The following is a 15,583-nucleotide window of genomic DNA, read 5'->3' as shown; positions in this document are numbered from 1 at the left end:
AGATTGCTTTTTTAGCTTAGGAGGTATAAACGGAATTCATAGATGACGTAAAAGCGAATTTGTACGTATAGGTATCATCTAAATCTGACTTCACTAGAGGAAGTTATGATTTTTCTAAAATTAAGCGCAACAGTGTGTGCATCGATATCGAATTTTAGATCGATAGATTGTTAGCCAAAACACTCTAAACGAGAGTTGAAGATCTCTTTGTTAGGATTCCAACGATATAAAAACCATCGAGAACGGACGCCGGATGTGAGAGTTATGCATTTGATACGGGTTTTAATAGGCAAAGCCTGTGTAAATAAAATGAAGTCAAAATTAGCTGACGGAGTCTGAAGGAAAGTTGTAGATCTCGTCGAACGATTTCTGTGGATATAAATAACGTCAAAAACGGAGCTCGAATGAAGAAGTTATGCAATTTTTAAAATATAAAAAACGTCACACGCCCGTCGCGCGTAGCGTGCGCGCGAATTCAACCATGTAGCCCCAACCAGATCGTGCCACGTGTCGGCAGCCCAGTGGATCGACGTCAACCTTATGTGCGGAGCGCCTCCTGTTGCGCGGCACGTAAGGCTCCAAACTCACCTATAAATACATACTCATTCTTTCACTCCTCCCCACACCCTCCAGTCGATATCTCTATGAAAATTACGATAGTTAACCCATTTTTCTTCATTCTAGCCTGCGGCGAAGCCCTGCGACACCCTCGAGTGCTTAGCTTGCCATAATCTTCGTGTAGGAAGGACCTACTTCAATATTCTACCCGTTTAGATCCCAATTATCGTCTATTGTACTCTGTAAGCGAGATACACTTACTTTGCCCCTGTCTAATTTATAATTATAGTTGTAAGTCATTACTAGGATCTTATTATTAAGATTTATTAATGACTCCAAGTTGTTATGTTGATTGATCTACTATGGGATATGTGTCTATAATGGTTACATCAGATTGGTTGTTGGATTTCAGAAAGATTATATGTTGAAATGATCATGCCTCCCGACTGTCCTGCCTGGCTGATCCCTACTTGTTTGATCTTGAAGTAGACTTTGGAATTGTTGAGTAATCTAAACTTTTAAGATAATAGTTCCACATAGTATGAAACTAGACTAAGACGTGGTGTTATGTACATCTAGGTCTTTCAAGAAAGGTGTGAGGCAAAGCTCTGCCCGATTCACCAATCACCAGACACTTTGTTAAGTGAGTGCGTAGTTATTATCAAGAACATAATCTTAACTTAAAAATATCCATATATTAAATGTTGCTTGTATTATATGTGTTATGTGCTATTTGTAAAGATAATATAGTAGAATTAGGATTAGGAATTGTTGTAGAAATCAATTGCTTTAGATATAAGTATTGCCTTAGATGAGGAATAAGACTTATAAATGATTGCTTAGTGTCGAATAGGCTTGACATCGGTTAGGTCTCATAGTTGGGTTAGAGTGTGGGACCAGATCGGAGTGTAATGCTCCCCGTCCTGGGATGACCAGAAATGGTGGGTCCCGATCAGACAACCAGACGGTATGTCTGGGTCACCGAACAGAGTAGATGACCAACACTTGGCTGTTCTAGGCAGTCTCGTGAATTACGTTGCTAGAATGGCTTTATAACCCATGGACGTAGATGAAATGGATAGCCATATTCATCAAAATCTTTGAACATTGGTTATCTTATATGACTTACACTAGCCAAGGACTCTCCTAGAAGGTGTAGTCAAACAGTTTCTTAGATAGTTCATCCGGTAAGGTGATTCTTCCAGATGATTGTGAAATTAGGATATGTGAGGATCGGTTGGGATTAGGTAGATGGCCTTAGGACAAGTTACATATTTACACCTGATATATGTCTTGCAGGAATGATATTTTATCATTAAAATGTTATGGGCTTGAAAACCCTACGTATCTCACCAGGTTTCCCAAACCTAACCCACTAATTTTATTGCATCACAAGTAGTGGAGCCAGAGTTGAAATTACCTAGTTAGGATGTTGAGTGGAATAAAGGATTGGCTTGCATTAGTTATTTCAAGACCTTTTTATTTACGCTGTAACGTATGTTTGGATATAAACGAATGACATCCCGAAGGTTTTAATAAGATAACTTTTGTTATTTCAAAAATATTTATTTAACTGGGAACTTCCGCATTTCAATACTTAAAAGCGTAAAGAAAATTTTTGAATCGGTTTAGAATAAAGGGGTATGTCACAATAACCAGTTCTCCTCTACTTGGGGTTCGAACTACCACCCGTTGACCCTCGTAATCGACCATATCCCCGAATCTACTCAGCCAGTTCATCCCTACAACCACACATACATCTCCCATGGGAATAGGGATCAAATCAATTGGGTAAGGCACCCTAAAAATCTCCAAGACACAATCCCGAAAAACACTTGATGCAGAAATCTCGTGTTTGTTGGCGATAGAAACCCGCAACGGACACTCCAACTCCCTAAGAGTCATATCAAAACCCCTACCAAAAGACTGAGATACAAAGAACCGACTCGCACCTGAGTCAAACAGCACAAGATCAGGCAAGGAATTCACTAAGAAGGTACCTAGCAGAATCATAAACATAAGCATATCATAAAATAACTGACAGAATGATAAATAGAAACATACCAGTAACGATATCCGACGCAGCCCTGGCATCCTCTGTCTTGAGCTGGAAAGCACGACCTCGAGCACTCGGGGGCTCCGCCCTACCCTGGTTCCCATCTATGATCCTCAAGGTAGCCGGTTTTGGATCTTGCGCTGGTCTCGTAGTGAGCAAGGGAAAGTTTGCCTTAATATGGCCAACCTGCTCACAGTGGTAACAGATCCTGGTGATCCGTATTAGGGCTTGCTGACGACAATCCTTGGCATAATGCCCCTCATTGCCACATTTTTGGCATCCATATGAAGATCGAAAAGCACCATCATGAGACTTGTCGCACTTGCCACAAGTGCGGCCCCTATGTCCTCCAGATCTCGAATCAGCGAGCTTGAACCGCTTTGCTGCAGACTGTGACTGCATAGGATCCTGCCTCAGCTCCCTTGCCTGGAGCTCTATCTCAATCTCCCGCCTCCTCGCGGCCTCATGTAGCTCAGCGAGAGTACCATAACGCTGGGTGGACACAAACTGGCAGATATCCATCTTGAGCATGTCCAAGTACCGGTTCATTTGAGCTTGCTTAGAAGCAACAAACTCATGACAGAAAAGGGCCCTCTTAGTAAACATCTTGGTGATCTCTGTCACCGTCTCAGCCTCTCCCTCTCCACCAAATAAACATACCCCATGCGAAACATCTCAGAGAACTGCTCCTAAGACACAACAGCTCTCTGGTTAGGAGTGTACGAGCCAATCACCAATCTTCACCAATCCTTCGCCCCTGATCGGAGAAGTTTCAGGGCACACTTGACCTTCTAGTCAGCAGGGCAAGTGCATGTGAAGAAACACCCCTACACATCATACATACACCTCATCACCACAATCGGGTCCCGAACTCCATCGAACACCGGGGGCTTCGTATTGTCCAAGTCCCGATACTGGAAAACTCTCCCCCCTCGAATCCCCACGGCAGCAACAACCGTGGTAGTTGCAGCAACAACAGACTCAGAAAGTGCAGCATAACGATCATTGAAAAGCTCAATCATGGCGGTCTTGATAGACCCAAACAACTCCGGAATCAATCCCCGGACAACAGTAACCACCTCAGCAGCAATTATCTCACGAATTTGATCCTCAGTCAATCCTGGCTTATCCTGGCCACCCACTCTGGCTCCTGAACCTGATCCCCTCATGAGCACCATACTGAAAATAAACCAGAATATATCAGACATGTCTTATACCATAAAAGCTGTTCTAAATAAAGAAAACCCTTGGGGTTGTGACTTCCTTGTTATGCGCACGAGTCATGTGCTTCCAGTAGTATGATCCCATACTACCTTCTACACCTACCCATATTTATCTCAGAGGATCATTACAAACCGCCCTAATAATAAAACATCTAAGATACGCATACATCCTATCCTCACTCTATCGAGAATGGATAAACATTCCTCAACTGCCCGACTGCTCACACATATACTCATCCATGAAACTTCCACCAACCCTACAGCACTCGTGTATGCTAATCATACATAACATTGGTTCCTATAGACATTCGAATACTTGATTTTACCCTAATCCCACAACCAGACAAGGAATAGGAAATAAGGTTAAACCAAACATTCTCAGACTATAAAATCTTAGTTATGTACAAATATGATGCATACACTAAGCAACTACAGTAATGATATCGATTTCATACAAGAAGTAACCTTAGGCTATCAGGCAATTCTATCATGCAATTCCTGAAGATCCCTAGCCTATCACTAGCATGCTACTCTATCATAAATATCATATCAAATAACAGTGTGGTAACTTACGGTATACTTCCTTGCTCCAGCTGATCGTATGTATCGTATCCTTCCTTGGTTACTTTTGAAAACCATTTAAAAACTTTTCTAGTTCCTTAGTTTGAGTATGGATTCACAAGAATGCTCATCCAATTCTCTCAAACCAAGGCTCTAATACCAACTTGTAACAACCCAAAAATTCATAGAAATTTAAAATTTTCAAATACAACCCATTTCATCCATAAAGTGTTTACAAAACCATTGTTTCAAAAGTTTTATTCAAAATCAAAGTATCCCAAGATCCATTATCATAAAAATAGGAAGATGTGCACGATCATGCCTTCGCTTTCCCACAATCCTCTGAAGTAACTGAAACAATGTACTAAAACTATAAACCAAAGATTATTGAGTTCCCCAAAGTACCACTACATAACATAACAAACAAAATCATATAAACATGAGCCTTCGGCCTGACTGGACCGCCTCGCAGGGACTACAGCCTATCTGGACCGCTCTACAGGCCTTCGACCTGACTGGACCGCCCTGGGTGTCTTGGCCTTCAGCACAAAGCATGACAACCTCAACCCAGATAGAATATGTCGACATATGTAACATATAACCACAAACACAGATCCAACAAATACAAATAATCATACAGATCTATTAATCATCCATAAACAAGTATATCACTATCCTATAACCAGGATACATAATCTAGTGTGCCAGCATTGGTGCCTTCGACCCACACGTACGGTGAGGAAAACTCACCTCTGAGTTTGACGAATAGCAGAAAAGTACACAGAACCGAGTACAACTCCAACACCAACTCTACTGATCACCTAAACGAAACTGGTGACCTAAGCTTAGTGAATAATCCTAAAAGTCCTAAAATACTCAAACTACTCTTAGGTCAACCTTGGTCAAAAGGTCAAAGTCAACAAACCAGATGAGTCAACCCAACCGAGTACGTTGGGCATTCCTAGTTGAACGCGGGGCGTTCTCCTCTTGACCAAGAAGTCGAGGGTTTAACCGTGTACGCACAGTGTACCATTTGGTATGCCCAACGTACGCACCTGGTCACCTCAACTTCTTATTAAGAGCTTAATACATCAATTCCTTACGCCCAAATCCAGATTTAACCCCAAAATAACATTGTAAGTCATAAAGTTTCCAACTTTATGACTTCGCATGGCTAGAAATTCTTAATACCAACAAACCTAACTTCTTAATCTACTAGGACATCCTAGCACAATCATGGGGAATAAATAAGATCCAAGATCATATTTTTATGCTTCTATACATCTCAAAACGTCTGAAAGGGTAGCTTATATGGGCTGGAGCATGCCATACTCATAAAGGTCAAGACTTGGGACCAAAATGCTTCATGAATCAAGAACTAACAAGATCTAAAGGAATGCAAGCGAAGTTCAGAACTTTATACCTCTTAAAGGTTGTTAGGTAGATAAGGATTCCAGATCCAAACATTCTTCAAGCTTCCAAAGTGATTCTACTTCCTTCTCCCACCTTCAAGGTGACCAAAATGCACACCAAAGGTCAAGAATGCTCAAACAAGGGACTAGGGTTTTCTAAGGTCGAATGAGGTGATGGAGGTTGATGAGAGAATAGACTTGGAGGCCATAAGGATGCTTAAATAGGGTCCAAACCCTAAATTTTAGGGTTTAGAGTCTCACCGCGTACGCCCAGCGTACGTGCACACTACCCATAATTTACAAAAATGCCACTATGGGCCATTTTTCAACATTTCTCACACACAAGGGCTAAAATGCAATTATCTTCATACTTAGGGTTAAAATTTGGAATTACCTCAATATCAGGATGTTACAATTTTAAATTCATCAAAAATATTTAAACAATCAGGGATGTGTGGATGTCTACTCAATCATCAACACATCAGTAAAAACATAAGAATACACTAAGTTCAAATTGTAAGCTAAAATAACAAGGATCTCCTAATCACTCAAAAACCTCATCTCTCAACTTCAAGTGCTCTAAATATGTTACATAAGACACACATCAAAAATTGTCAGAGTAGAAAGTCTAACGAGACACATAAGTTTTGATCCAACATATCATTTATATGAGTAGTACAAACAACATAACAAACATCACAACAAATCAACAACAGATAGCAAAACATGAAAGAAAAAGCAACAACGATATATACATCAAACAAAAAGCAATATGTTTATACGATATGTGAACAACAATGCAAGTGAATACACTAGTTTCCCACCATATTCGTAATCTCAACACAACAAACCTACAAACAGTAGTGACCACGTGACTTAGGGGATTCCTACCTACATTATAGGTTAAAATGGAGGAGATGAGTAACCTTGGGGGAAACTTGTATGCAAACATATTGTGATTAAAAGACCTCAGAAACACCTATTGGTAGGTAGCCCACTATAGTCCACTAATACATCTAGAATGATAGGTGGTTGTCATCATACCTAATTGATGACAAACATCAACAACACATACACCCTATATGATATGATATGATTAAATCCACATCTAATACAAATAATGACAATAACAAGTAACCTAGCATGACAACTACACTATATCAAATAACACAACCACAACAAACAACAATCTTAGTCATGACAACTAGATGACATAACAAAAAGTACATCAACTGACAGAACCATAAAAGACAACAATATCAATCATGGAAACAGTGCAAAATAACCATAGACAACATTATAGTATAACCATATACATGTAGGCTCGACGAGGATATATAGTGATATGTTAAGCATATTGCACTGATATGTAATACCTTAACATTCCTCTAAAGTAAGCACGATGATGATATATAGTGATGTCTTAAGCCATGATAGTGCAAGATGTTGGATGTGATATCATGATGATATATGTGGAGATCTTAGTTTACTCTCAAAAAGTTGTTAATGCATAATATATTGGTGTCATGTTGTCCTATATGTCTCTATATACACTATAGTCTACCATCTCTTCATAAGGGTTGTTTTGGAAACTAAACAAAGAATTTGTATCATAGTATCTTACATGGTGTCATAATGAGGGTCTAGCTTATCTATGGCTTAACAACTCATTGTATATCCTCATCGAGCTTCTATCGAGAGAGAGAGAGAGAGAGAGAGAGAGAGAGAGAGAAAGAAAGAAAGAAAGAAAGAAAGAAAGAGAGAGAGAGAGGGAGAGAGAGAGAGAGAGAGAGAGTGTGTGTGTGTGTGTGTGTGTGTTAATGTGTCACACATCATCTAGAGATAGAAAAATGAGTATTATAAATTTTATATAGTAATTTATAAATATAAGTGTACAAGATAGAAATACAAGTGTACACACATGCCTTACATTCATTCTCAAACATAAAAGTAAATATAAATATAAAAAGTACCACAATCATCCCATTGTTGGCGTAGATAGATCTTTTTTTAAATGTATTTCAATTTTACAATCAAATGGAAAGATTTAATCCTTGTTTCCTATACATAGATAGACACACATTTCCATTTTCAAACCTTATCAGAATTGAATTCAAAATCTTGACCTTTAGAACCCTAAAAGAAAAGGTGTCCATCATCAAAAAAAAAAAGAAGAAGCTTTATCACCAATTAAAACTTATGGATTCAAAATGCAAGTTTAAAGCCAACCCTGATGAACATATGTTTGCAACCTCATGCCTCATCTTTTTTGGTCCACAAACAAGAACTCCAACACTTGATTCTTTTTGCTTAAACAACATTCCTAAAATAAACACAAGTATTAGTTTCCAAATTTTGGAATTTCAAATTAAAAAGGATCAAAATAGATATGTATAAGTTTTGAAAATCACAAGGTAAACATTAAAATACCATATGATTCTCTTAACTTTCCTTTAGAATGAAATTTAAGAGGATCTATAAGAGTATATAATATTAATTTAAATGTTTTGGAAAGGTTTAAAATGAACTTACTCTTAAGATTTGGTCTTTCACCGTAATGCACATTTATAGACTGAATGAGTGATTGTTGGGGTAGGCTTTCAAGCTCTCTTTCTGTGTTATAAAACAAAGAATTAGGTGAGGCAACGGGTGTGGCTCCCTCCATGTTTTGAATTTGCTTCAAGCCTATTGCATTTTTTTCCTTGTTCCACCAAAAACCCAAACTACATGCTACCATTATAGACACACAAATGAGCAACATATTCATCACCCCCTTCGACCCATAAGGGTACACTTTGTTTGTGTTTTTATCAATAGGGTAGATGTAGAATCGTGTTAAAAGTCCGATAGATAAAAGGAAAACAACAAAAGAACAAGAAATAATTGCGCCAAGCCATAACCACCCATTTTGTCCTAAAATAGGTGTTATTGGCGCATATGAAGGATTTGGTTTGAGCCAAATGGTTCGAACCTGTTTCTTATCATCAATCGTTGGTTGCTTTTCTCTTGTCACATAGGCCTCAATTTGTATTTCTAGTTTTGAAAAATCCATAGGTGCACCAGATGTCGGTAAGAACAATTCTAACATTATGAGATCGAAAGAGTCTTTAAAGACACTTATCATGAGTATCTTTGGTGTCTTACATTTTAAGGTTTCAACTGTGAAAAAAAGCTCCCTAAATATTGAGATAAACGGTGTGATCCCGCTTCCTCCGCTCACCATCACTAAGATGTCATGCCTGCAACCATAGCTTCATTAAGATGCATTTTTTTTTCACTTAATGGACTTATGGGTCAAGATATGATCTAATAAAATTATTTGTGTAGTCATTTTTTAGTTTTTTTTTCTTATAAATAATTATTTAATAGAAAATTTGTGGAAAATAGGCTTTCCCGTTAACTCCAAACTTTGTACAAATTTGATCTCTTATATTTTTTCCATTACATCTCTCCACACGTGTCGGCATTTTATCAAATTTATTTAACTAAATAGACTTGATGAAATAAAAAAGAAGCATACTCTCTCTCTCTCTCTCTCTCTCTCTCTATATATATATATATATATATATATATATATATATATATATATATATATATATATATATATATATATATATATATATATATACACACATACGCACACACACACACACACATAGAGAAAGAGATTAAACCTAACACAAAATATTCTCATGACATTTTTTACCTTAGGAAATTAGTCGAGATAGGTCCATAAGGTCCTTCAACGCAAACATTAAGCCGATCAACAAGGTTTGGAGATGATAATATTTGATAAAGCTTCTTAGACCAACTACCTTCACTTTTGATCATAACACTTAGCTTCTCAGGTTCCAGATTACTACTTGAGGTAATTGTGAATGGATGTCATTGAGTCTTTGAAATACTTGGAACATTGATGAATATGATACTCGTCGGTGTATAATTTAAATCTATTAAATCAATGAAATGGTTATCACATAAATATTCATAAATATTTATATATTTGTTATATTCTATTGTGATTGATGGTACCTTGGCTCTTGGAGAAGTTAAGCTCGAGAGTTTCGCATAAAAGAACACGAGTAGAAATCAAACGAACGTTTTCCTTTGATTGTAGAAATCTTAGGAACCGATCAATCAAGAAGAGGTAGAATCCAGGAAGCATGATGGATGTGTAACCTATGCCGACATGGAACACGAAGAAGACAATGAAAAGGATGTACAAGTGATGAGTATAGAAGAAAACCTCGAACATCTTTCGTCTAATCTGTGGAAAAGTTGTTGCCCACATGATCAATCCTGATAACAGAGACAACTCTCCCGCTACATTTGATATATCGGTTTTTGCCCATTTCAACATCTAAATCCAACATTATAATAGAAAATGTCATAAACATTAAAAAAAAAAAAACACTTCTACAAACCACATCGAGGTATAATTATCCTACTTCATGCCAAGGGAAAAAAAACTATGGCATCTAAAATAGTTCCATTAAATCATGGTGTTACTAATGTTATTATAATATGTATATGCAGTTTGTATTTGTATATACTATCACACAATCATAAGTAATAAGTTTAAAACTAAAATTAACATTATATCCTTGATGTTAAAAGTACTTTGAATTCAACAATCACTTTCTTTGTAGAGTTCAAATTGACAAAAAAGACCACTTGTTCAATAATTTTGGACCACACAAAAGTTGGACTCTTTTTTAGGAAAAAGATTTCACGCATCCATAGCGCACTTCATATCATGATATGTACTTCCAAAATTAACTGGTGGAATACTTTCAGGACTTCTAAGCCATACACTTGTAAAAAAGTTCTCAAAGTTGGATCCCCCCCGCACCCACCACTGTTCAACATTTGATATTTTTATATAATTTTTAAAAAATGTACATTTTTAAGTAATCAAAATAACATTTTTTTATAAAACTATATCAATGTTCCCGGACTTAAAACACTTGACTATTTTAATTTTAACTGAAAGGTACCATGAATCAAATAATATATACCTCTGATGTTTGGTTGGTTACAATCCAATAAATGATGTAACAAACGCCATGAGAAGAGAAGAGGGTCATCATGATATGCCCGAGCCATATGTGATACTTGACACTCGCTTCGGAAGTGAGACCAAACAATGGCAGGATAGATGAGCCTCGAGTCACAGGGAAAAACAAGAATGCTAGACATATATTACCAATTAGTCCCAACCTTAGGGCCACTGAATCCAATTGCGATTCCCAACTATCATCCAAAACAACAATCAAAATAAGACATAAAATCAAATTTGACGCGATTGATCTAACTAGACTCGAGGAACAGGAAAAGGTAAAAGTAAGATATCGATTCACGTACACTTTTTCTCCTTTTTTTGCAGCCGATTGAGGGGTAATTTTGGCAAAACTGACATGTAAGTACGTCGTGAAAGACCAGACAAGAAGAGCGATAAACATTATAAAGAAAGCAAGCTCGATTTTTGAGACGATTCCCAGACTTTTAACGATCATGGGCCTTCTCCATATAGTTAAGTTACCATTGGTAGCTTCTTTTTGCCTGAAACTTGGAGAAAAATAAAATCATTTATTTGGAGTAATAACACTTTTAGAAAGTATTCAAGTGAAATAACTAATATACCCTTCAATGCGGTTTTGGTTCGATTTTTTCCTTAAATGCAGATACACACTGCCCATGACAGCCATGAACAAAACAGGGAATGAATAGAGCAACATCGTTGGACCTGAAAGTATATACATGTAATGATTACAAGTTGAATCAAATATGGTGTACAACTAACAATAAAAATGGAGAATACAAGATCTTACTATACGTTCAAATATAAAAAATTAATACACAAAAGAACTTTTTTTGGGATGCTACATCACCCCACTGCCCCAAGTAACTCTGCCAGTGTGTATCATACAAAAGAAAAATATGGTGGTTAGAGAGATGGAACAAACCTTGAGTTCCAAAGTAAGTAGAAGTGGTGTGGGCTCGAACCCGAACGAGCCACTTTTGCTTGAAGACATAGGTTGGTGTCATCACCCATAGGAAAAGGTACCCTACAAACACCAACATCGCAAGCCCTTTGATTATCTTCATGCACTCTATCTTTAGATTTTCTTTCTCTAGCTGATTTACTTGAAGAATAAAGAGAGATGTTGCTATTTATAGAAGTGGTCGGATGTAGTTCGAGAATTAGTCAATTAGACTGAGTGTGAGTGAGTGTGAGAAGGGCATATTTGGAAATGCACCATTTTTAATGTTGGAAATATATGTATGTATGTATATACATATCTTTTCATGCTTGTATGTGTCATAAAAAGATAAGTTGACCACCAGGTTAAGAGAATCTCGAATTTGTATTTAATTAACCTGCATGCATGCAGTGGTTAGTTGTATATATATTACAAGTTAAGTAACATATATAAATTTGCATGTGTTATATTGTGGTTTGGTTTGGTAGGTTGAGGTGCAAATTTTCAATAATGATCGTCACTAATGTTAAAATTCTGACATTCCTATAATATTGTTTAGTGTTTTGTAAACGCTTAGATATTACAATTCACCATTTTTATTTGCATGTACTATTCCTATTTTATAAATATATATAACAACATTTTATTTGCATGTGTTATATCGTGGTTTAATTGGTTTGGTAGGTTGAGATGCAAATTTTCAGCAGTTCATATATCCCAAGTCCCAACGATAATAAATAATTTCACAAAAGTATTACAATTTGCAAAAATACATTATAAGAATATAAGTTGGTAAACACTATATCAGAACCACATCAAATATGTCATTGATATGCATTGATAATTGTATTGTATAAATTTTAATGCATAAAAATAAAGAGAATTTGGAATAAAAGCATGGATCATGTGATAATAATTAAAAATAATTGGATTTAATTCTCTTGTTATGTCATGTTGGATTTAAAGAGAATTTATGTATGTTGCGTAGATCATGCAAAAACTTTTACTTACATCACCTTCAAGTGGGATTTGCCTAAATTGGCGTGGGTTCGTTTCTCGAATGTTGTGGTGGTTGACTTTGGCAAGCCTCCAAATTTATGCACTTCCAGCATGTGCCCTTATGTTGGTGCTTGTGTTTCTTGTCACTTGGCACGTGCTTTGTGGGTGACATGTCATTCTTAAGTTGACTATTCATGGTACAATTACATGTCTAAGTGGCAACCTAAATTCCACGTCATCCTGATATTGAAGACTCCAAAATGTGTGGCAATCTATGTTTGAGATGTCTTCAAAATATATCACAATTTCTGTTTCTAGCAAGAATCAAACAACTATATCTTTTTATTAAGTGTAACAAAAATAAATCAGATATCCAACTTTTTAAAAGGCAAATTATATTTGATTTTATATGCAATTAAATATAAGATGATTGTTGCATCCTTCGATTAGGTTGGAAGAGTAGTATCATCTTTTGTCAGGATGTTTTTTCTCTTACGTCAAATTTGCCACATCTTTCCGGTTTTTAAATGATTGGTTTGCAAGTCATTATTTAAAATAAAATTAAAAATAACATTAAATTAAAACATAATATTTAAATTAAATTAAATTTACATTAAGTTAATACGTAACATGAAAATAAAACATAAAAGTAAATTAAAACATAATAGGAGTATTAAAATAAAAATAACACTAAAACTAATAACTAATGTTACGTTTCAACCCATTTTTCGGACTACGTAACATTCCAAAACTCCAAATAGCACTTAAAAGCTTTTCCGTTTTTTGATCGGAAAATATGAATAGCTTTGCTTAAAATGATGTCAATCTACATCATTTTCACAATAATCTTCATCATTTTGTCAATTATGTCTCAAGTTATTACACAAAGTATTAATATCTAATACCATTTTGTTCATGGACTTCCATTTGTTTACACTTGATCTTTCGCACGGTAATTACATTGATTCATTTAGGTGAGGAAACGTGTGATAATTCTCGTCCAGAACTCTCCTACTGAGCATGTTGTCGATAACAGGGGTCCTCCAATACAAAGACACATGTACGGACCAAAGTTGTATCTTCTATCGGGTTGCATGGTCTCATCACGAATTTCCTATTGTTTAAAGTAGTCGTTTTACTAAGATGTAACCAGTGGCGGAGCCAGGGTCAAAGTATAGGGGTATCCCGGAAAAAATCGCGTAATATTGTAACAACCCAAAAATTTCAACAAATTTTAACTTTTCAAAACAACCCTTTTATTATTAGAAGTATCACAAAACCATTATTTTCGAACATTATTTAAAATCAGAGTCTCCCAAGATCCAATCAGTTGTAAAACCAAGGATGTGTACGGTCACGCCTTCACCTTGCCACGGTCCACTGAAGTACCTGAAACCATAAACCAAAACTATAAGCACGAAGCTTAGAGCATCCACAACCCATTGAACTCTATAGAGTTCAATGGATTGACACATCACCCATTAAACATCTATACAACATCACCCTCAACCCATTAAACACCTATTAAATTCTAATCACTATCGTATTCCTTCTATTGAACCATTCAATGATCATTCAACTCTACTTCATGTCATCACCCACACTCCATTCAACTCTTATTCAATCATAATCATCATTCTATTCAACTCTTATACTACTTGCATTGTGGATGCTCTTAGTGAGTTCCCCGAAATTACCAACACATAACATAAGCATAATACAGACAACATGCATACAAAGCCTTCAGCCTGACTGGAACGCCGCACCGGCCTACAGACTATCTGGGACGCTCACAGAGCCTTCAACATGACTAGGACGCCTCACCGGGCCTACAGACTATCTAGAACACTCACAGAACCTTCAACATGACTGGAACGCCTCACCGGGCCTACAGACTGTAACACCCCGACTCTCAGGTACAAAATTTCAGTCTTATATTTCCATTTGAAAGGTCGACTCGACGAGTAGGATGCCTTGACTCGTTGAGTAGGCATAGTTTTGGTTGTGGGTTTTAAGTGACCAACTCGACGAGTTGGAGTTGGAGGATGAAACCCTAATTTTCGGGGTTTTGCACCCTATTTAAAGGGTCATTAGCCTCCCTTATCCTCCCTTACAGCCTCCATTGAGTCCAGAAACCCTAAATCGCATTTTCTCTCCATATTTGTGTGTTTTAAGCTTGGAAAGTGGATCTTGGTGAGAAGAGCTTGGAGATGAAGAAGCTTTGAGCAAGGAACAGTTGAGGGATCAGAAATCTACTCCATTTTTGCAGCACTTGAAGGCAACAAGCCGTTACCTTGAGCTTCCTCCTATCTAGATCTCTTTATGTTAAAGATTAGGGCCATTTTAGCTTGTTTGGTGTTTCATTTCGGGTATTGAGCATGATCTGAAGTTGCAACTTCAGATCTAGACTCATATTGGTTCTTATGATCATAAAGTTTCAGCCTTTAGCAAGATAATGCATTATCATCACTTAGAACCTCTTCTCTAGCTTGATTTTGGCCATTAACACCTTGCATGTACGTAAAGTTTGCAACTTTACGTAGAAAGTATGCTCTAGGAACTCAGATCTGCAATATGGAGCTTTGGGGTGGCTTATAAGCATCTGAATGGAGAAAGGACTGAAGAGACTCGATGAGTTGCGTGGCCAACTCGGCGAGTCCGATGAAGAAAATCCTTGAGGGTTTCTGCATGAACTCGGCGAGTCAGCAGGATGACTCGACGAGCCAGTTAGGGTTCCTCGACTTCTGAACACGCATAGACTCGACGAGTTGGTAGTAAACTCGGTGAGTC

The 15,583-nt window shown here is 37.0% G+C and overlaps 1 pseudogene across 1 annotated transcript; it reads right to left on the bottom strand.

The window, feature by feature from the left end:
• Positions 1 to 7,796: 7,796 nt before the first annotated feature.
• Positions 7,797 to 11,943, bottom strand: LOC145126154 (ferric reduction oxidase 2-like; annotated as a pseudogene). Its single transcript, XR_013716357.1, has 8 exons — positions 11,777 to 11,943; positions 11,454 to 11,556; positions 11,175 to 11,372; positions 10,829 to 11,063; positions 9,843 to 10,170; positions 9,517 to 9,760; positions 8,343 to 9,049; positions 7,797 to 8,133 (listed from the first exon to the last, which is right to left on the bottom strand). The product of XR_013716357.1 is annotated as a ferric reduction oxidase 2-like (transcript).
• Between the last annotated feature and the right edge of the window lie 3,640 nt (positions 11,944 to 15,583).

The sequence above is a fragment of the Lactuca virosa genome, chromosome 7 (assembly GCF_052849685.1).
Source record: "Lactuca virosa cultivar CGN04683 chromosome 7, Lactuca_virosa_CGN04683_v6, whole genome shotgun sequence".
NCBI classification, from domain to species: Eukaryota; Viridiplantae; Streptophyta; class Magnoliopsida; order Asterales; family Asteraceae; genus Lactuca; species Lactuca virosa.
The sequence above is the reverse complement of the archived record's forward strand: the minus strand, read 5'-3'. Positions and strand labels throughout refer to the sequence as shown.